The sequence below is a fragment of the Trachurus japonicus genome, chromosome 21 (assembly GCF_045865225.1).
Source record: "Trachurus japonicus isolate A0001 chromosome 21, Traja_1.0".
Classification (NCBI taxonomy): Eukaryota; Metazoa; Chordata; class Actinopteri; order Carangiformes; family Carangidae; genus Trachurus; species Trachurus japonicus.
In genome coordinates this window covers 5,779,128-5,803,444 of record NC_140927.1, presented here as the reverse complement: position 1 = coordinate 5,803,444, position 24,317 = coordinate 5,779,128, and the positions used below count along the sequence as shown (strand labels likewise).

The window sequence follows — 24,317 nt, the reverse complement described above, 5'->3', positions numbered from 1 at the left end:
GACATTTACATGTGGACCACAAATAGTTAAACATGTAAATATTGATCAATAATTGGTTTTTCTTAGAAAGAGTATGTCCCTTTTGCTATCCCAATATGCTTTATTCTTGAAACTGTAACAGATGATTTAGTTATGAACAGTATATGTCTGTATTATAAAAAAGACAATTTTTTTAAACACATAATAACAGAAAGCATGAAAAACATAGGTAGTTTTATAAACTTGTACCTATATGTGCATTTAATGTTCCTCACTTCCCAACATGGCACAAAAATATTCACAGTACTTAATGCCTTTGTTAAATTATTTTTAAAAAAATCGTAACTAACAGGGTGGAATGGATCATAACAGGGTGGAATAGACAATAACAGGGTGGAAAATCGTTGTTTCCGATTCTAAAATCTGATTTCCCCCATAGTCCTGCATTTTTGCCAATTTGGAATGACTGGAAATTTATGTAACATAAAAAATCTATACTCATTTGAAGCTCTTTTAATTCATGTAATACAGTATTACGGACCACCTTAGCGCTAAAATCAAACATCATAACACTTTCACATCAACAACATAACATTTTCACATCAAACGTAACATTTTGAACACTTTCATCAGCTCTTCAATTAATTCAGTGCTGTTGGGAGCTAGCTGAGCTCACTCAAAAGCTGGATCAGACTGAGGATGTGGACAAAGAGAAACACTACATCAGCTCTTCAATGAATTTCCATATTGCAGGATCGAGCTGCAGGTACCTTTTGTTGAGGGCGTTTGGCTCCTCCATCAGGCAAAGTACCTGCTTATCATCATACCAGGTGATATCTTTTCTTGGGGCTGGCCAGTAATATTTATTAATCCCTTTTTTGTGGAGACAGTCTACCTCAATGTTCCCATCCTCCACCCTCGTGATGATGCCGGGGTAATAGTCCAGGTCATACTCTACCACACACCATCGACCAATATGGTCACCGGTAATGACCTCTGGTCGCCATGCTGTTGTGGCACCTTTCTTTGGAGTTTCCTCACCAGATTCAGATTCAGGTTGCAGAATTGCCTCATTGAAGCATGGACAGTCTATTAGTCCTTGCTGTCTTTGGCAAAAACAGGTGATGTCCCTGTAGTGGATTTTTCCTTTGCAGCTACTGATCACCTGGTGGACCTTCATTGTTCCCCTCACTGCAGTCAATGGGGGTACCTAAACAAAACATGAATGTCTGTTAGTAAGTATACTTCATATCTCTGGAACACTATTCCATCAAATGAAATTAGCATACCACTTAATATGATTTCAGGTAAGTGTTTGTCACATTGTTTGGTTATTATTTTGTTATGGTATACATAAAACACAACTGCTTACAATAGTGTAAACTTACTTTCTGTTTTTATTTTCACAGGTGAGTATTAATAACCTTATCACTACTTGTAGGTGCACATCTAACTCGACATATTTTTTTTCTGGTAACTATAATGCTGTTTTTGACCTGCTGATTGTTGGTTGTGACACTTTATATTGCAGTGCCCTTGTTATAGTGTATCTTCACCATAAATGACAGTGTAAGAAACTGTACAAAAAAACTTGAATATTTCAAGGTGTAGATTCATTGTAACAAGGGCACTAATATAAATGTTGCCAATTATGTTATGTTGCAGTAGTGAGTAGGTGAGTACTTAAAACCTTATTACTTTTAGAAGATTTCAGTGAAGTATTGTTAATAATAAAATAATAATAATAGTAATAATATAGTAGTAATAATAAATGTCAAACATGCATCTGAACAGTTAAAAACTTGAAATACAGGAGTAAAAATCGCACTGACCTGCAGCATTTCACTAACTTTTGCTTCCACACTGTTCTCACTCACAAAGAAGAGCTCCACAGCTGATTTCCTGCTGCTTGAGCTTGAGGAAGAGCTTCTCAGCATTAGGGATGTCCTCTCCCATGCAAACAAGCCTGTCAGCTGAGCGTTTAAGGGTGCCCCCAACCCCATCTGGGGCCCCTTTGCCATGATTGGCCTCGAAAAAATTCCATGTCACATCAAAGCCTCTTCTATACGGCTCAGATGACAGAAGGAAAAAGTTTACCTTCTGCCGATATTGAGTGGCAGGCCCGTCGCTAAAGAAGTGCAGCCGGCTGACCTGAGGAAATCTTTCTCTAATCATTCCCAAGACTGGATCGAGGTGTGCCCAGATTGCTGGAGGGTCATGCCTTCGCGATGGTGAAATCGAGCAGAAGGGAAGGGGAGGCTGTGTTCCTGTGTACAACACACCTGTGTGTAGGGTCGCTTGTTGATGCGACCCTCCAAAGTGCACAGACTGTACCTCATTGGCATATTTACAGAGGTAATTTTCACTAAAATCCACATGAATTAAACATTCGTGGCTCTGGAGAGTTTCTCTAAGGTTGCTTTCACACCTAACCAAGTGGACTCGAGTTCGCTTGGGGGGCTGAAAGTTGCAACATTGTTGCATTATCACTTGGTTCGGTTCCGCGTTCACACTGCAACTTCTGAACCGCACCAAACTTGCGCCCCAAGCGCACCAAACATTCTGAGCGTCAAAAGTCGACGTCACTCCGCTCGCGACTGACAGACCTGCTGGGTAACAGTAAACATGGAGCAGCACGTGAAGTTGGCTGTTTTGGGGATGTTGTTTCTTTTTTTTATGTACCAATTGCACTTGGCTCAGCAAGCCGTGCTGTACGACCACCATGTAAGGCAGCGAAGCAGAGCGCATTTCGCTCTTACTACTGCACTGAGGACGGAGAAACGGTACCAGAGGAAAAGACGGAGACTGATGAGAGATGTCGAGTTGTTGGCGTTGTTGCTACACAGACGGCGGACAAGATATGTAACCTAACAATAAAATAACCTATGCATTACGTATGTGTTTAGCAGTGGCGGCCTTAGACAGCTGGGGGCCCGTTTCAATATTTCATATGAGGCCCTGCCCTGTTAAACATCAAATGATTTTCCAGCTATGTGCCCATGTGTCGCTGATGCTTTAAACCCTGAAAGGACGCAGTAAACACACTATCCATGCGTCCCAGGTACGCACAACACATTTGGGGCCGGATTTACTAAAGGTTTGCGTGTATTAAAACGTGTGCAAACGTGATTGCACGCGCAAACACATGTGGAACCTGATCTACTAACCGGACGCACCGAGGATTGCGTCCCTCACACGGGCAGAATAGCACGTGCGATCCATTTAGCGTGTTTGCCTTGATGAATATGTAAATATGGGCGTTTCAACCAGAACGCGCAAAATACTGGGAGGAGTAGATGCAAATAGATTTATTTAGCGTGTGGAATGTGATTTACCAAACCAGGAAGAGATTGCGGTGGCTGTTTTTGCGTCTTTATTCACCACGTCTGAAAACCATGTACTAACTGATACAACTTTGTGAAAACGTATGCGTTTATTGATTTGATACCTGTCAGAGCCCCGTGATCTCACATCTCTGCATTTCCTCACGTCTGGGTAATTCTGTAACAGTTTTTCAGCCGTGTTAAAAGTCATTTACGCGCCGTTACGCACGGGGCACGTCTGTCCTGCAGTGCGCTCCTCTCCTCTCCTCTCCTCTCCAGTACCTGACTGCTCAGCTCCGACTCTCAGTGACACCTGTCCGGTCCCGGACTGAGACACGTCACCGCTGCCTTCACCCGTGTTTGATCCCTCTGGTCAGTGGTCAGAGCGTTTAGATCCGTGTGTCCCACCTGAGCTCTCTATTAATTAATCCACTCGATCATGGGCGGCACACACACACATTATAGGTGCGTGATTGTCGCTGCAGCTGCTGCCTGTTCGTCACTATATGACGAGTTGGGCCCTGTAGCGATTTGTGTTTATTTATCTAAACAGAGCGCGAGAGAGATGAACACACATGCTGTCATTGTATGCATCGGATCAAATGTCATTCTGTCCCTTCGTCCGTCCAGCTCTCTGTCCACTCTCTCCATGGCGGAAACGATTACCACGCGCAAAACCCTCATTTACATATTGCGGTTTGCACGTGTTTTCATTTAGCGGGTTACTCTTAGTAGATCACCTGTTTTGCGTGCACTAACCAAACTCGCAATATTATAGCGTGCGCAAACAATATAGCGCCCGCTATCTGGGATCTTAGTAAATCCGGCCCTAAGTGTTAAAATCACTATCAGGGCAAGAAACCAGGACTTAGCAGAAAAAACGAGGACTGAAGAAAAGCAAAATCATTATGTACATTTTCAGACAAACTACAGGCTTTAACAATATTCTGAATTTAAATTGGCAACAAAAGTAATGAGAGCAAAGTGCTCCGCGTTATTTCAGCACCACGACCACGGACAAGGAAAGGACGAGACATGCGGACAGACAGACGTCTACAGGCGCTGATCCTGTCGGTGCTGCGGTGCTGGAGCAGCAGACAGACAGCTGTCTCCTCCATTAGTAAAATCTGTAAATAAGCTGCCAATAATATCACATTTTAGTTGTGCTCTCGCTGTGTTTTATTTCTCTGTTAAGTTAGGACGTACTCATAGATCGCCTGTTTGGAGGCATTTTAACCCGAGGAAAAAAAGAAAAGAGGAGGAAAGTGATTGACAGACGTCAATCATCAGGTTACACAAATGGGCACACGTCAGGAGGAAAGCAGGAAAAACACAAGGACATTAGAAACGCTAAGAGAAAAGGAATAATACTGGGAGAAGGAAAACGAGGGTCTATTGATAGTTTGCGGGCCGTTTTCAAAGGTAAGCCTACGTTGTTATTGATATTTCCTGCCTATTGTTAAATAGGAGCGATTAACCTACTGTCGCGGTGTGGCATGATACGCGCATCAGTGGTTGTAGAGCGGATCAGGGGTCGAGTGTGTGACCGCACGGTGGACAGAGCTGTTTGTGTGTGTGGTGGATGTAGGCCTGTGTGTGTGTATGATAAGGTGAAACCTATGACTTATGTAGCCTACTGTCTTTTACTTGGTGGCTGGCAGCTGGGCCCCCCCTGGTGGCTGGGGCCCGTTTCAATTGAAACGGTTGAAACATACCGGTAGGTAAGGCCGCCTATGGTGTTTAGTCCGCTGAGCTTTCACACTGCATACGAACCGAACCAGGGTTCACTTGCAAACGGACCGAGACCCCCGTTTTCAAGCGGACCAGAGTTCGTTTGTTTGATCCGCACCAGAGTTCGTATGAGCTTTCACACCTGCCCAAACGAACCGGACTATCCGAGCAAACGAACTCTGGTCCGTTTAAAGCGGACCAAAGGAGGACAGTGTGAATGCACCCTAAGTCTCCTATAGGCCCTGTATTGCCAGCGAATGTTAAAGAGATGGCTTCGGAACTTCACCATGCGTTCCTGGAATTCCTCAAGAGCTTCATCTTCACTCTTAGTGAGTTCTTTTTTGAGTGTTATAATGGACTTTTTCTCCTCATCTGTGGTGGAGGTCTCTGTGACCCACTGGAAGAAGGTAATCATGGCGTTGGAGGTAGGTCTGAGTGTAGGGACAGCTGTGGTGCGGCAAGTGTCACACTCTCCATATGTGCAAGCTTTTGAGTCGGAGTTGCACACTGTAGCATCAGCCAACTCTTCAAGGTTTTTGGTTGACAAAAGCCCACATTTGAAGAGGGTGCTGGCAATGAACTCTATGTTTTCGTGGATTTTGCAGAGACATGTCTTTCTATCACTCTCAGTGGGTCGTACAACCCAAAATGGCTTAGATTTGCAGAAAAATGAAAACGACACCTGGTCTGTATTTTCTGATTTAAACTTTCTATAAAGATTTTTGAAAGTGTCCAATAACAGCCTCTTCTTCTGTTTCTTTCGAGTGACTGTTTCTTTCTTTCCAGTTGTGAGTCGACTGATATCATCTCTTAAGAAGAAGGCTACCAACTTCTCCTTTGCAGCTACCCTTATATTCCTTGCTTTCCACTGAAATGATGTGATGTCACCCTGTACCTTTTTTCTCTTCTGTGAAAATCCAAAAGTCTTCTGTGCAAGTGTCTGTAATTTATACTTTTTAATGATGTTGCCCATGGTCACTCTGGCAAGCACCTGTTTTTCTCTCTCTTTTCGTGTGTTCTGGTATTTTTTTCTTATTTCTTCCACAACTGAGGCATGCAGCAGTAGTTTCCTGCGTATGCTCAGAGGGACAGAACGATCAAGGATCTTGTCAATTTTTGCACGTGGGGATTGGTTATTGGTCTTGGGCTGACTGCGTTGCCACCTCTTTCTGTACTTTTCCGTTTTTGCTTTTTGTTTTCCCAGGAGAGCTGTAAGCTTTTCAATTTCTCTTTTCAGTCTCTGTTTATTTCTTCTTTTGTGACGATGACCTAACTTTTTTTGCCTAAAACAGAAAAAATCACAGCACATAATTAACATACAATTGTATTCCCATGTTTTAAAAAATAAGATAATGGAACCTACTGTAATAACTAAGCCTGTACAGTTCAGAGCTCAAACCTGGTATATTCTGCTGGTGAAGGTGAGGGGCCTGTTGGTGTATTGGTTGGAGAAGGTATCGCTGCCCTGGCCTTTTGCCTTTTTTTTTGCATCTTTCTTTCTTTCCCTCCACTTTTTCCTCTGGGCACGCTTTTCTCGCTCTGTAAGGTCTGCAATTCTTTTCTTTTTTCTTGTCTCCCTGTCCTGCTGCCATTTCTCTCTTTCTTTTTGCAGGTACCTGGCTCTCCTTTCTGGGTCGGCATCACGCTTTGCCCTATACCGACGCTGCATCTCCGCTGCACTAAGTGCTGGTGCCATTTCCTAACAAACATGTGGAATCATTTTATCAACAAAGCTTATTTTTTTAATAATGTTTTGTTAAAATACACACACATCTATACTTTATGACGTTAATAATATTGATAATATTATTACAATATTAATAATATATAACATTATTGTTATTATTATCACTCTCAACCCTAATTTCCCCCCTGTTAGGTCCCCGCTCCACCCTGTTAGGTTCATAGACCTAACAGGGTGGAACTTAACATGGTGGAATTTTTTTTAGCTAATCTAGCTGTAGCTCTTTAGCTGATCAACTTTTAGCTAGCTAATCTTCAACAGAATAACACAACTTTAATAACTAAATCTAATATGTTTTAAAAAAAATTCTACTCAATAAACATTTCCCCCTAATTTGCCATAACAGGGCGGAACTTTAAGAGTGCCTCATACAAGTTTAACATATTTAGGATCAAAAAAAGTAAGGAGAGAATGAAAGTTGAAGCTTACCTCTTTTCCACAGTTGAACTCCCTCCAAAACCAAATGATGTCACTTCCTGTAAATGGCTTTTATGGAATTGTACTCTTTTTGGGGGGCAATTGAGCACATTCTAACAGGGTGGAAAATTACTACTGGGACATGTAGAATTTGAACAAAATAGCAAATAAAAAATATAGTTTCATCACATTTAATTGCATAATTAAATAAAGTTTAGTCTAGTTTATCAAATTATTAAAGAAAAAAAAAAGTTTTATAATTTTATGGCCTACACCTCTTGAGGAAGTTGATTACATTGCACTGCGGACACGATGAAATTGAGCGTGTGTGTCACCAAAAAGTTGTATAAAATACAAAATAATATTTGAAATACATTTTATTTATGGTTAAATGATGGCAAACATTTAAGTGCATAATTAAAGTACTTTTATATATATATATTTTGCACATTTTAGAAAAAAATCAGGGTAAGAAACATGCGGACATGAAATGTTGCTACAAAAAGAGAATCACCCATATATATATAGTTTCAGTTTCAAGTTTTGGTTTCTCTGGTTGTGTCTCTGATTCAAATGCAAATGCAGGAGCGAGAGACTGAGGGGGAGGGTTAGGTCTGCTTATAAAGGACGCTGGAGGGCTGTGATTGGTGTGTTCTCTTGCTCCTGAAACTGCGCTTACTGTAACAAGCTTCGACACAAAACCCAATTTTCAAACTACATTCACAAAACCTCTCACTCTTCCTGCAAAACCAAACTATTGCCTCAAAACACTTCAAACTGTGCTCAAAACCAAACATTGTTGTCAGATCAGACCCCGAGTTACTAATAAAAATGAAAAACACCATTACATACAACATAGAAAAAAGGAAAACATAACGATCAGATCATAAAGCTGTAGAAATAATTTTTACGTTCACAATAGGAAAATGCTTTTTGCAAAGCAAAACAAAAATCCTGTTTATAAAAACATAAACAAGAATCACATTACAACTACAAAAGTGCATACAGTATTGTACAATTATTCATCTACATCATCATGTCAACGTGCTGGGTCTCTCTGATTGTTTCTATAGTTAAAGTTCAACAACCACATCATTAGCCACAAGTGTGATCAGTTTTGAGTTTCTGTGTTTAAGTTTAGACTCCTGTGCTTTACTGTAATTGAGTTTCACTTTTGCTACCTGTGCTTACTATTATTGCATCACAGTGCAAAATGTGTTTTAGTGGGTGAGAATATGTTTGCAAGTTGTGTCTAACGAGGTGAAAAGTGCTTAAGGTTCTGCCAAAAGGGTGATCAATTCAATAAATGGGTTCAGGGCACTGAGCATTTGGTTTAGACAATGGGGTTTAGTGTTTTAGCAATTGAGAAAATCTGTAAGTTAGCAAGTAGCAACATTGTGTCAGCAGCTGATTTCCTTCATTCATGTATGTTTGTGTGACCACAGTTTATACTGTCAGACATGACATGGAAGCGCCAGTAGGGTGAGCTAGATGAACTCTTAACAAGAGAGAGACAGAGTGATGCACTGCTCTGTTTGCTTGTCTCAATAGGAGAGAAGAATAGAATAGAATTTTAGTTTTTAACACCCTGTAGTATAAGCATTAAGAGAACCCATGCTACAGTTTAAACTAGTCAGCGTGTGGACATGTACTGTAGGTGGGTCTTGTCACATTTAGGAACATTTCAACTACTCAGATATAACCAGGGAGATACACACAGAGGGGGGGGGGGCAGACAAGTGAAAGGGAAGTGAAATGAGATTGACTCATTGGTTCCACCCACCATACTGGAAAAGAGGAAGTTCTTGCTCATGTTAATTCATGGAACCTGAAACAAGTTTTCTTTAACACTGGAACTATGGAACTAACACGGTTGCAGACTGTGATATGGCTCGGTAAGATACCATCATTTAACTCATTTACACTCAGGACAGTACTAGAGTACATTGGTCTTTTAATACCAGTATATGAATAAATACTTTTCCTTCTGCTGTCTGACCCTGGTCCTGTTGTAAACTCGGCATAAAAAGCATAAAAAGAGAACACAAGCTAAGATACACGATAGGACCTCTCTTTTTGCCCTGGTTAAGCAGACCCTCTAGGGAACCCACTGAGAACATTTTTACCAGATAGGATGGCAAGGAAACCTAACACACTGAGGATGAGACAGGAAGTGGTCTAAAATTCAAGCAATGGTTGTACTGTGCAGTCTAAAACTGAATAATTTCTTAGCTAAAACATGAGGTTGAAATGTGTTAAAGGCACTTTTAGGTTGTTTTCACACCTGGGCAAGAGGACTCGGTTCGACTGGGGGGCTGAAAGTTGCAAGACTGTTGCATTCATCACTTGCTTTGTTGAGTGTTCACACTGTACTGCAGGTAGGGAAGCTCATGCAAACTCGTGTGGACCAAACAAGCTAAGTCTGGTTCGCTTAAAAACACAGGTCTTGGTTTGCTGGCAAATGAACTGTGGTTTGCATGCAGTGTGAACGCTCACCAGGCAAAACACAGGGCCACATGTAGGAAGTGTCACAATACACAACGCGTCTGTGTAACGTTAGCAACACCAGCACCTGTTTTCCTATATTTTTCTCATTATAAGAGTGAAATGCTCTCTGACCTGCTGTCTAACCTGATGGTCTTATTGAACGGCTTGTTGAGCCATGTGCATCTGATAAAAAAAAAGAACAAATGCACTCCCAGAAACAGCTAACTTAACATGCAGGGGGGAATTCCAGGAAGCAGGTTATATGAAAACTTACAGTAGGGTAACCCTGAGATGAGGGAAACTCTGGGTTTTCTATTTTAGAATGAGAGGTAACATAAACTCTGATGGAGCTGTCTGACAGGGGCTGTCCTGTCCTTCTTAATCCAATTTTGTTGAAGCAGAAATAATGCATGAGAATTTGTCCCATATAGATGAGCTCTCATTATCTGACGAGGACTGAACCGAACAGTAGGCCTACCATACAGTATCCAAACAATCTTCTTATAGTTTTTATCACTTTGCAGGTTAATCAATCACCTCCCCAGCTGTCAGAAAAAGAGAAATAATTCACATTTCATTTGGTTTTATTTGCTACGGATACAAAGCCACAATTAGTAGGCATATATTAATCTTCTTTTTTTTTTTGAAGTCTGTCTTTCTACTTTGCCACTGCCTCCAAGTTCACAAAAAAACAAGATTGGAACATTAAATAACTTCTAGTAGTGTAGATCTGTGTGTGTCTGCCTCTAATGTGACGTCCTCAGCCTCTGGTCACCCAGCAACCAGACTCAGGACCAGCTCCTCTTCCTCTGTCAGAGGTGGTGGAGGTGGAGGTGGAGGTGACCACCACCTCTGCCTTCTTCCACATGTTCATCTACTCAGCAGGATGTTAGGAGACAAAAGCTACTACAAGTTGAAATACCCACTATATAAACTCTTAGGCCTACTTTGTTTAATATGTTGAATATGAATCAAACCAAAAAGAGAGGACCAATCACAAGACTGTTTTTATATTTGATTTTCAAGCCATCTGAACTTTAAAGGTATAATATGTGTGTCATTCCCCCCCTCTCTGCCTCCCCATTTCCTGTCCCTCTCTCTACTGTCCTGTACATTAAAGGCAAAAAAGCAGCAAAAAAAAATAAAACTTAAAAAAAGAGAAAAGAATTGGAGCTCCACTGATGATGGCTTTTTTTCTAGCTGCAGGCATGAGCTCAACTCAGAGTTTTAAGTTCCAGAACAGCTGATCTACCGTTTGTTCAGTCGACATTTAGCATGTTAGCTCAGAGTTTCACTTCTCAGAAGAGGTCAGGGAGACACTCGTCGGTGGAGTTTGTTAAACCTCCCCTGCTCCATGTTCGCTGTTAGTCTTTCCCGGTCGGAAGGGAGGGATCTCCCCTCTTACTTTGTCCAATTGACGAGCGTCCCTTTAAAGTGTGTGACATTGTTCAGAATGTTTGGTGAGCTCCATGAAATCACAGTCTGAAAGCAGAACTGAAACAGGTGATGAATGCAACAGTGTTTGACTTTCAGCTCCCCAACGAACTGAGTCCTCGTCAGGCGTGAAAATGACCTGACAGTCAAAAAACATGACGTTAGATAGATAGATAGATATTAGTTGTGAAATATATCAAGAGGAGAGGCATGATCACTGATTTCACTGAAATCAAGAGGCAATAAAATTAGGATGCAAAAAACCCCTAAATATATTTCCATGGTGTAAAAATAAAAACACAAAACCAAAGGTTAGAAAGCGAAAAAAGAAAAAACAGTGGATGTTTCGGTTACAAGACCATCATCAGCACTGGTTATGTGGTTCTCATGCAGGCTATAAACAGACAGACAGGCTGTAATAAAAGTCTCACATGTGGAATCTACTACTAGGCAATCAATCAGTCAGTTGCAGACATGACAAACATAGGACCCCCCCCCCCCAGCATAGAAAGTAGCGCATTATCAGCCAGCATCAGAATGGGAGGGGGGGGTTAGTGCATAGTTGCATTCAGCATGGTTATGGCTGCGGGGAAAAGCTGTATGTGAGTCTGTTTGTCCTTTGGTGCGCCTGTAGGGCCCTACAGAGGGCAGCAGGTCAAACATGATGGTACAGGTTTAAACTTGTAATGTTTCTTGCCTTGTTTAGACTGTTAGAGTTGTAGATGTGATCCGGGGGGGGGGGCAAGTGTTTTCAGACCAACCAGCATCATTCACTTTTATTTCTGAGCCACTGAGACTGGCACATTACTGGTCCTATATCCAGTAATAGACTTAATACCATTCTAAACTATTGTTTCTATTGGTCATATGGCCACACTTTTGATTGGTCAAATAAAAAAAAAAAATTGGAAAAAATGCAGATACTGCACTTTGCAGCAGCTCCTGGTGAGGATTGGCTGGTGGGAGAGAGAGTGGAAAGAGAGGAGAGTGAGAAGAAGGGTACGTGTCCTTTTATATGGCCTGGTGACATCAAAAATCCTGGGCCATGCCGTGAACATCTGGGTTGAAATGGCAGGACTCACAGGTGTGAAAAGATGATGGTGCCCCCCATTTACATTGGAAGTTGGAGCACAACTTGGACGAAATGACGCCACGAGTCAAACACTTTCCTGTTCCTCCACTGCTAGCCGTTACTAACATTACTAGTATACTGTTTTGATAACAACACTCTGGGCTGTTTTTACAGTGTAGGAAAACCTTTATTAAAACTTTATGTCATTCTTCACTTCTTTAGAGAATGCTTTTTCTTCCAGGTAATCACCAATAATGACAGCTTTGAGTTTCTTCGTTACCCAGGGTTAATTGTAGGGACTGACAAGGAACTGCGGCACAAATAAAACAATGCATCATTTTCAAATGTCCTACAGTAAAGCACATGAACCACTTCAGTAGTCTGGGGCCGTTGACTCTCTGTAACCAGGGCGAGAGAGACAGGCCTTTCCGTCAAAATAAAAGCACCAAGCTAATAAAATGCGATGAAACTTTTTAATTTAAAGGGACAACGAGGAGTTTCTATTCGGTTATAAAAAAGTCTCACGTTAATGTGGATCAATCTCCGCTACCCACACTTGTTAATGGGCCCATTTTCGATAAATATATCGTTCTGTCTCTATTGTTATTTTGTTATTATTAGTGGTGGTGGAAATGCGAGCCGACCAGCGTTTCCTTAATGAGAATAACGCAGCTGAATCGCCGTTTATGGTGGGAACTACGATGGTAACTGAACCTCTTTGAACCTCTGACTTTAATTATTGATGAATGAAAACATGAGTCTGTCTTGCGCCGGTCAAAGAATTTTACGGTGCGCGCGGAGGCTCATAAATGTAGTGTGAAAACACTTTGCTTTTCCAAAACTCCTCGTTGTCCCTTTAAGGAATATAATTTACAAGAAAATCCCAGAGCCATTAAGTTATCCTTTTGCTTTATTGTATTACAAGTTATTGTCTATTTTATAAGTTTTATGTTGGTGAACACTTTTACTTTAGTGAACACCTCACTTCTTGTGAGGTGTTGAGAGGGAGGCAGTTCTTCTCACTCCAGGCCATTGTCATATTCCTCTACTTGTCTTCTTGTATCAGTTTGCTGGGTTTGTAGGAATGACAAAGAAAAACAAGATTGAAATTTTAGAGTTAAGAGCCCTGGATTGTTCTTATTTGGTTTTAACACAATTTTTGTTTTTCTTTATAGCCTTCCATTTGTTTCTAATGCTGCCATTATCATCATCATCAGCAGCAAAGATTATCAATGGAACCAAAGGAGGCTCCTGGCTCTGGCAGTGCCACCACAACTTGACCCAACCATTCCAGACTGAGGACAGCTACATTTACTGGCAGACCCTGAGCCACCCAGCAACTGTGATACATGTTTACACTAAAGGAAAAGAAGAGCTTCACCTCCAAAATGAACCATTTAAAAACAGGACTGAAATCTTCCCTGATCAGCTTCCCTCTGGAAACTTCTCACTTGTCCTTAATTCACTGAAGCTGACAGACGACCAGACATCCTTTGAGGTTATATTTATCTTCGGGTTATCTCCATCTAAGAGGCTCTGTCAGGTAACACTGCATGTATCAGGTCAGTATTTTTCTGTCCATGACACATTGTTATTTACAAGTTATTGTGTCATTAATGTGACAACATCTAATTGAGAACAAACTATATTTCAAGTGCACTTAGATTTTAAACCATCTCTGCCTCGAATAGGAGTGAAGTGAAGTGAAGGAGTTAACTTACATTTCACATGGTTATCCTTTGATGAAAAATTGTATGGAGTGCCCAGTGTTCGAGTGGTTGAGAGCCAGTCCCATGTCTAATGCACTGATAGCAGAGATAGAATTAGACAAGATAGGAGGCTAAACAAAAATCATTCAGTAGGCTGGATTGATGAGAGTCTGAGTACCTAGCACAACCATGAGTGAGATGTAGAGAGACACAAAGTGGTATTAATATTAGTTGGTCTTGGGTGTTGAGTAATTGAAGTAGAGCTTGGAGATTTTCATGGGAACATGTTTGGTTCCCAGTAGTTTTAGATCAATAAGGCCGGCCATGAACGCCACACGTCCACGCAGGGCAGCTTGCAGGCCGGTTCACTTGAGCTTATTGGCTGGCCGGGAAATCTCCTGGTCGTCCCGATGGCAACATCGTATATGATATGTAACGTTATTTACCGCTTTAATGATTGATTTCTTGCCAGCTTCATTGTAAACAAATGCACATGGCCAGGACGAGGGTTAGCAAAACAGTGGAAAAAGACTTGCTTAGTTCCTCTTTAAAATTGGAAATATGATCATTTAATTAGTCAGTGGCATTTGCCTTTTTAAGGGCTGAGCCTATGGTAAAATATGAACTAAACCACTCCAAAGACTATTTCAAGAAATAAACTAAGACCAATTATGATGTTGCACACAAGTGTGTGGAATCTAAGCAGTCAACATTTAAAAAAGCAACATTTTGTCATCTCTATATGAGAACTGCTGTAAGTTTGAGACCAAATAATGATAGAGGAGTACAGAAGTGCATTGTGGGCAAGTGAAAGAGAGAGAGAGGTGAGGCTGTGACGAGAGCAGAGAGTTACAAGTGGAGCTCTGTGTGAAAGAATGTGAATGAAGTGCTGTAGACTGTAAACCTTTCTGTAAACGTCAGCACACACCACCGCGTTCAACACTTCCCTTTTATATGACCACACACAACTGCTCTCACTATCTGACTGATATTAAAGGAAGTAGGCCTATCACTAGTAACAGTAGCAATAAGACTGTATTCCATGATTTTATGGTTAAACATCCATTCAGGGGAGTGGTCTTTACAGATCACGGATCAACTACGGTCCAAAAAAACCACAAACTAACTCTGATCCTTTTCCAGCTCCCTTCCATGAACCAAGAATAGAAATATACCAAAAAGAGAAGACAGCAATCTGCAGTACAACAGGAGGTTACCCTCAGCCTGAAGTCACCTGGAGCTGCAGGGATCATCCTGAGGAACGGGAACGCTCTCTGGAACATTCTACCCTGGTGATCCCTCAGGAAGATGGCACCTTCTCCATCAGGAGCACGGTCAACATCACAGGGTTACGAGATGTGACCTGCAGTGTTTATAACCCCACTTCAGGCCAGACACTCATTGTAAAGAAAGACATCCTACTCCCGGAGACACCACCTGCTGCAGGTACTTGATTGTTTCACTTTGTCTTTGTTCCATCTAGTTCCACACTTCCACACACCATTCAGTGTAGACTCTAGACATCACTAACAAACATGGAGCAGAGTTTAATGTAGTGACAGAAAACACACACCAGATTAGTTGAAACAAAATTATTATATACAAGACACGTGTGAAAGAAGGTGGTGACATGTTTTGATACATACTACCGTCTTCCTCAAACAAATTGATTGATTGTTTTTATTTCATATGAACGACATACATACATAGATACGAAAAGGATAGGTGAGAAGCCAAGGCTTATGAGAAACCTACCCCAAACACTATGAACCCTTTTGCTCCATTACACCAGATTAGGTGCGAACCAAGTGACAGAAGAGCATTACACATAACAATAGAAGACAAATAAAGATAAGATAAGATGTAGGCTACTTTATTGTCCCATTTGCGGAAATTTGTCTAGGGCATGAAGTGCATGTTGCATACATACATTACAACAGAACAGGACTGGCAGCAAAACAGTAAACAGTAATCACAAGAAAGTTAGATACAGCAACAAAGACAGTGGCTATACAGCAGTGCTTTAGGATACACTGTATTATCAAGTACATAATAGAATAATGCATTTTCAGTGATATATAGTTTGTAAGAAGATTTAAAGCAATTAGTAACTAATATACTGTAGTTAAACATTAACTAATAAACTAAAAAAGAAGAGATCAGCAATGGCAAGTATAGACTTCCTCAGTCTACTCTTGTATATGCACCTTTCTGTGTCAAGGTTATTTTATCTATTATAATAAGGAAAATGTCAAGGTCACACAGAAATGATAAAACATACAAGTCTAGTGTACAACTCATGAAAATCATCCTCACTGCCATGAGTCCTCTAAATACAACGCTTACAATTTACATGTTTCATACTGTTCATGTTTCTGAGGTCACATGTTAAAGAACTGACACTGTGTTGTGTTTGTCTTTCAGGACTAATTGCTGGGTCCTTGGTTATATTCGTCATCATCAGCAGCAGCATCTTTGTCATCGTCATTTACTGCATGAGTGAGTGTTTTCACTTTTATCTGAAAGTGTATGTAAAACAATGTATTCAGTGTGTTGTTTAGAAAGAAGACAGGTGTAGGTCTGGTAATACAGTGAGTGCCTGTGCTACATTATGTTTGCTTATTTGTCCTGGAACAAGCATTTCCTCTGTGGAGATCTGAATATCTGTTAAGCCATTTAGGATATGATAGGAATTTATTTGTTTAAAACAGGGACAATGCACTAAAACATACAAAGTATAATGTGTAGGATTTCCCCCCATCTAGCAGTGTGGTTGCATATCTGAACGTATTCTTGATGTTGCATTCACATGAAATCGGGCAGACATCAGACAGACAACAGATGCTGCATGTAACAGGATAAACAAGCGTCTATGTAAACAAGTGGTCCACCAGCACGAGGCAAAACAATACAGGCCTGACAATATGTTGTCATGGTGATGTTGTATTGTTTACCTGACCCACGTTTTACCGTCTTTCTCTCGTGGAGTAAAATTACATCCGGTTGGTTTGCAGACGGCCGTCTGCCTGACTGCACCTGAATGCAACACCAGTGCCTCCTTCCTCACACTACACAGTGGTGACAGTTTTAACAGGCCGAGCCGACAGCTCCGCTGAGTTTCTATGGTTACCTACGGTCACGCTGCCACTCAACTTAAAAAATGGCGATGCAACATGGCCGCCTCGGTTCGGTCGCCCACTTATGTATTTGTAACAACTTGTAACAACTCATTCTTTGTATGTGGGTGTGATTCGACTTCAGTGAAATACATATTTATGAAAGCAATATTTGATTTTTGCTAGTAAAAAGCCAAATAAGTTACATACTGGGCCTTTACTCTTGTAAGACAAGAGAAGATGCTTTAAGCCAGGTTGTAGCAACATTTGCTAATTTCCACCTGTAGTCCCTGGGCAGGTAAGAGAAAGACAGATAACAATATTAAGATTGTTGATAGAAAAATGATATGATATGGTATAATGATATTTTAAATGATATAGACAAAATAAACTAGCAAAAGCAGGGAACAATCATGAAATGCACAATTTAATATGAGTGAACCTCATATTAGACCAAGGTGGATGTAAATCCTACTGTTATCCCCCTCATATTTCTTGTTTCAAATTGTTTTTTTTGCTGAGGAATGGGAATGTTGTCATCTTACTGTGCAGCCACTACTGTCCAGATGTGGGAGATCTGAGCTGGTGAAACTGTGAATAAGAGAGTGTTGGGTTTCCCCTGTGATAGAATCATAACCTGTCCAGGTTGTCCCCCCTGTCCCCCCTGTCCCCGGCTACAGGCTATGGTCAGGCTGCCTGCTTGTTGATGAAGGTCACTGCTGTTGGAATACACACACCACTCAGGCACAGAAAAAAGCCATTGTTTCAAAAAGAAAAAAAAACATTGATGGTCATTTAAAGAGGAACTAAGCAGGATTTCTCCCGTGGCTATGCTACATTTTTACTGTAATTAAAAATGTGATCGTTAACTACATGACTTGTGACTTGTTATAGTGAGAACAGAGGCTCTCTGTCTTTACCTGCCGTCTGACGGCTGAAAACCAACCTTGCAACATCAGTGTAGTACCTGGTCGCCGCCCCGGTGTCCCAGCTCTCGTCTCTGCACCCTGCGACACAAACACGCTGTGTAAACGTAATCTTTTGTTCATGACGGTTAAGACTACACAAACACACACGCTGTGACATCGTATGTTATGTAACGTTATCCACCGCTCCATTTATTGATTTTTCGCCGGCTTCGTTGTAAACAAATGCACATGGGCGAGAGGAGCGTAACCATAACAGCAGAAAAGACAGCGGACTTGCATAGGTCCCCTTTAACAGAATTAAAAAGCAGTCATAGAGATACATATACATATACAAATACAAATACAAATACAAATACAACAGTTATCTCTGAGGAAGTGTCAGGTGTTTTGTTCTGCCCATTGTAACTAAAACATTTCTCTTCCCAGGAAGGAGAAAGAGAAGACACATGGGCCGACAGAGCAGCGTGGTATAAGAGGAGGCTGGTCCTCGCCTCTCCAGACGGTGACACCGACTGCTGAGAGGCTGAAGCATGTGCAGGAAAGACACAGACTTACTGTCCCTCTTCCACAGGCATCCCAGCCTTACCTCCCTCCCAGAGACAGGTGTCCCCACAGGACAGGACAGGACAGGGCCGGATTCCTTCAAGAGCAAAAGCTGCTTCAACCTGGATGTAAAGCACAGCAGACGTCACAGTAACATCACAAGACTGCAGACACAGCAGTCGTAAAGACAATATATCACCGGGGGGGCATTGCATACTCAGTAGAGCAGGACTATAGCGCATAAACAGATGCTATAGTTCTCTCTGCAGCGGCTCGATTCCACCCTGCGGCCCTTTGCAGCGTGCCCTCTTCCTCTCTCCCTTTCCTGTTTGTCTCCAGCTGTCCTGTCAAAAATAATGAAGACGCCTCCCAGAATGCTAGTAAAATAAACATATAGCCTGGATATAAGAACCTAATCACGTCTAAGTGCTTGTAATGGACTTAATATCTTACACACACACAGCCACAGTTTAGTTATCATTTGTCTGTGTTTATTGGTGCATTTAATGCTGTGTGCCCACACCTCATGTCATATTTTTTATACAATCACATCATGACGGGGTCAAAGACTCACACACTCATCTCTCACTACTCCTCTCCTGCTAAGTTACTCATGAAATGTGCAATAATCATACAGTTCTGTGTGTGGTGTGAATTTACTGTCATGTAGGCTAATTGTCACTGTTCTAAGTTCCATTGTGTAATTTTTTTTTGCCCGTTTTTTTTTAATGCATAGATTCATCGTTTCAGTTTCCTCTGCTCAGCAGGTATATTCTGTCAACTCTACTGTACTGTACTTTGTTTAAAAAAAAAAAACATTTTCTAAACTAGGTCACACAAACTCATCCTATTTTGAAACAATATTTTTTTCACTATAGTAACTGTACAGTTACACAGAAAAACAAAGATACATAGGAATTTGTACATGTGGGTTTTCGTAGCCACTTCCTGTTTATGTGTAAACATGTGATCTGGTTCTCCATGATTGTTGGTTGAAGTTACGGTAACACTTTATAATAAGTACACACTATTAAGCATTAGTTAAGCATTAATAAATAGTGAATTCTTCATTTATAACGCATGAATACTCATTAGTATGTAGTTTATAAATACAGTTACTGCTTATCAATCATTTTTAAAAACATTTTTTTAAACATACTAATGGGTATGTGTTATAAATGATGAATTCAGTATTTAATGCTTAAAGGGACAACGAGGAGTTTCTATTTGGTTATTTAAAAGTCTTGCGTTAATGTGGATGAATCTACCCTACCCACACTTGTTAATGGGCCCATTTTCGATAAATATATCGTTTTGTCTCTATAATTATTTTGTTATTATTAGTGTTGGTGGAAATGCTGGGTGAGCCGACCAGCGTTTCTTTACTTTCGGTTTCGTGGCGAGTCATGAGAATAACGCAGTCGAATCGCCGTTTATGGTGGGAACTACGATGGTATCTGATCGTCTTCGAACCTCTGACTTTGATTCTTTATCAATGAAAACATGAGTCTGTCTTGCGCCGGTCAAAGAATTTTACGGTGCGCGCGGAGGCTCATGAATGTAGTGTGAAAACGCTTCACTTTTCCAAAACTCCTTGTTGTCCCTTTAACTAATGCTTAATAGTGTGTACTTATTATAAAGTGTTACCAAAGTTACTGACTGAACCAGGAAGTTGTATCTGATGGAGGCAGGGAAAGACAAAGATATCCCTGTCTTAAAAATATATAATAAATAATGTCTAAGATGAAAGATTTGCTGAAGGAAGAGGAGAATAGAGCAGCTTCTGTTTGAAGCCAGTTACAGTTTGGACAGACTTGTTCTACAGTGGGAGCTGGGTCCTGTTGGTTCCAGCTGCTTCCAGCAGAGGGCAGCATAATGTCTCAAACCTATTTCTCTCTGTTGAGTTTACTGTAAACTCTAGTCTACACTACTGGTCAGAGTCTGCAGGTTTTAAAGACCTGTTGGGCTCATGTAAATGAAACATTTCTCAAACATATTTGGAGCCCAGTAAGTGATATCTAGTCAATAAGTAAAACTTTTATTCTGACATGGCATGCATCCTATTGGGAAACCCGTTTCACAGAGTAGAACTGGCCCATGGATTCTACATTGGGAAAATTCAAAATGAGAAGTGTAGCTTAACAAAATTGGGGGGGGGGGGAATGTCCCAGGAAATAATGTAAAAAATTCAGGGAAGTTTCTTAAATAAAGAGAGCAATCCAGTGGAAACTGCAGCATGTGGCCCTAATCTGCAAACAGTTTTAACCTTGGAGGTTAGCAGGGTCATTTCATTTGGACAGAGTCAGACTGTTTCCTCCTGTTCCTTCAGTAATATCTTAATGTGTAGAGAACTCTTCAAACACTGTGCTGCAAAATGTTAAAATCCATTGTATCTATCTAATCTATTTGAAAGGGAAGAAAAGGGAAAGGAAAGAAAAGGGATAATGCTGGTCAGCCATGACAGCATGACCGCTGACATGTGAAGTGAATAACACACATTATTTAAATTACAATGGCACCTGTCAGTGGGTGGGATCTATCAGGCATCAAGGGAACATTTATTCTTCCCAGTTGATGTATTGGAAACTACAAGAGGAGCAAAGTTTGTGTTGTCTGATCCCACAGAAGAGTCACTGTAGCACACGCTACTGGAAAAGTTCATGGTGGTTCTCTTCGAGTCCAGAATGTTATCCAGCACCAGTGGTGTTATTGAGCTGAGCTAATATATAATATAATAGTTGTACAGACAGTGAACCAGAAGGACAGTGAAGCCAAGAAGTCACCTGATTTAAAAGAGAGGAAAAGAAAAGACAGCGTTCATACTGTGCTGTACACCCAGAGCACATGGGGTGTATCAAGAGGGCTTTTTAAAAAATTTAATTTATTTTTTTTTATAAATAATTTTATTGGCCCATAGAGTGAAGTTATGAGCACATGTATCTGCACGTGTGATGTTATTACTGTGGGCCTGAAATTCTCAGGGGTTTTATATCATAGATGTTTAATGTATGTACAAATACACATATGATGGGCATTTCAGATGTGTTCATTTATACCTTCATGTACACAGTGGTTGTATATCTGACTGATCAGGTCAGATTGCACTAATACCTAACTACTTAATACAACATACAACTCAACCGCGTGTGTGTGATGTGATGCAGTACTTTGTGTATTGATGTTAAAGAGCCAGTGCTGACTAAAATGTGGACGGACGGATGGACGGACAGACAGACAGACAGACAGACAGACAGACAGACAGACAGACAGACAGACAGACAGACAGACAGACAGACAGACAGACAGAGAGAGACCTGACAGTCATGAGCAGAAGCTTATGGACACACTTGGGATCCATTATGGTTTTAGAGACCGAGCCTTCTCAGCCACTGCTTCCATTCTTTTCAACAGGTTGATCCACACATGTTGAAAACACTTGGAGAAGTCCTGGGATCCACTTGAGCAGTGCACCCCTCCTCCCTCTCTGGAGCCCTTTGTCCCTGGTTCCCATGTCTGTGTTGGGATTAATCCCTGAACCACAGGTGTAATAATCCCAAACAGAATGTAGCTGCTGAACACTGGGCCTGACAGGGCTCAGGCCCCGGGCTGCTTTGATCAGGGGCCCGAAAGCTTCCTGTTGGTCCACAAATTGAGCCTATAGGACCTTGTCTCAGAGGCAAGGGAACAAAATAAAGCACACTTATCGTACAAAAACGGCGACAGAGCTGTTTGATAGACTGACTGTATGATGTAGCTTGTTACCACAGGCAGCTTTCAGTTCCCGTGAGATGTGAATCTAAAAACTACAGAGCAGAAAACCACATTGTTGCTGCTGACGTAGAGGCAAAGCAGAACAAACAGCCTGATTGAACATGAATGAGACAGTAAATGTCACATCACTGTTTGCAGGGCGGGGGCTGATATCTCTTGCACAGATTCATCAGAATCTGAGTCTCAGTTCCTCTTTCTCTCACTCAGCAGCAGAAAGGTCAAAAGTTTCCTTTAAAAATTTTTTATATAAAGTACTGGAAACCAATATGGTTTTCATAAAACTATAAATACAAAACTTGATTGTCAAACTGACAAACACAAACACTTCTATGCAAAACCAAAGACACACCTCAAAACCCAGGATCAGGTTCCATCTGAAAAGATGGTACAGATATCACCATGAAACTTTCCAAGTTTAGAATACTTATTACATTGAGACAACATTTTTTACAGAGGGGATTTTGGATCTGTCTATTTATCACTCTGTAAATGAGAAAATAAGAAAATGAGAAAATACTGTCACCAAAAATCTATTTTTGCCATGTTTTGGGGAATAAAATGTTGTATAAATCAGGATGTGAATAATATATCAACAAACCCCTATGTAAAAACCTTCAGAATATAGACAGGAATGAAACTGGAAGGTTTGGTGTCTGTAAGTGCTGCTGAAGTGGAGATTTCTGGCTCAGATTATAAGAGAACAGCCTTGAAACATTTGTATTAAATTCCATAGATTGTTATTGTTAATCTTACTTCATTGACTTGTTGCTGATACAAAGGAAATTATCATTTTTTGAAACCAATGACATTGTGCAGGAGAGAGCGCCTGACATCACATGTGTCAGACAACAGTCGAATGGGAACTTCTGGTGAATTTAGGAGAAATCTACAGATGGAAGAACACAAAGTGAAGTGAAATAAACACATTAATATGGATTTTCTATCATTTCTTTCCACTAGTCTGAAAGAAGACATGTTATTGAAGCAAAAAAGCCCCAAAATCTCAAAATTGATCAGTTTACGGAAACTTGCCTGCCGTGTCTCATCAATGGAAGTTGATGATAACATGTGGGTTTGAGAACTGGAAGGTGATAAAAATACACTCGCTACGAACTTCATGGGCACTGCAGCACTAAGCTGTAGTTCCTCTTTCTGCTCTGGGTCTCACCTCTCAGTGGCACGACAAACACAAGACAATGGAAACATTAGTCTATTCCCCACTGACACGACTGCATCACATTATTTCTACAGATTTGTCAGCTGCACATTCTACATTCTACAGCTCCTGTTCTACAAGGTGGTCCACTGGGTTCAGGTCTGGAGACTGGTGAGGTCAATGAAGTTCACTGAACTCCCTGGCATGTTGATGAACCGTTGCTAGGGACGCCGCTCTGATCAGCGCAGCACAGAAAAGAGAAACTATGCAGGATATTTACTTTATGTTTCTTTTTTATAACCGTCATTAAAGGGATAGTTCACCCAAAATTCAAATTTCACTCATTATCTACTCACCCTCATGTCAACTAAGAGCTGTGAAAAATTTCAGAGTCCTCCGTTCCTTCTCTGAGTTACAGGGGGGTCCGCGCAGCAGTATTTGTCGATATAATGGTTGTCAATGGATACCAACTTTTTTCGTCCAAAAAGACACACCAGAAAACATCCAAATACCTCCATACTGCTCGTCTGTAATGTCCCTCTTGTATTGAAGCCCCGACATGAGAAATTGTTCCGAAAAAAATTAAACAAGTCTATATTTTAAGCTTGTTTGTAGCGGAAGCTCCCAGTGTCTCAGTTCACTGGTATTCCTGTGTGTCAGTGCAAATCTCGCGTGATTTGCACTGACCAGCGGAACAATTTCTCATGTCGGGGCTTCAATACCAGAGGGACATTACAGACGAGCAGCATGGAGGTATTTGGATGTTTTTTGGTGTGTCTTTTTGGACGAAGAAAGTTGGTATCCATTGACAACCATTATATGGACAAATGTGACCCGTTCTATCAAAATGAGTCGGAAGTCGCAACGTTCTATTTTTAGATAATCAGCTGATAACGTGGAAAACCC

The 24,317-nt window shown here is 41.0% G+C and overlaps 1 protein-coding gene and 1 long non-coding RNA gene across 2 annotated transcripts in view; both read left to right on the top strand.

The window, feature by feature from the left end:
* Positions 1–24,317, top strand: part of arglu1a (arginine and glutamate rich 1a) — a 420,179-nt gene that overhangs the window by 205,207 nt on the left and 190,655 nt on the right. The window lies entirely within an intron of this gene.
* On the top strand, positions 8,997–15,337 carry LOC146964684 (uncharacterized). The gene is made up of 3 exons (XR_015034645.1): positions 8,997–9,089; positions 13,363–13,749; positions 15,040–15,337. It is a non-coding gene; the product is annotated as an uncharacterized LOC146964684 (long non-coding RNA).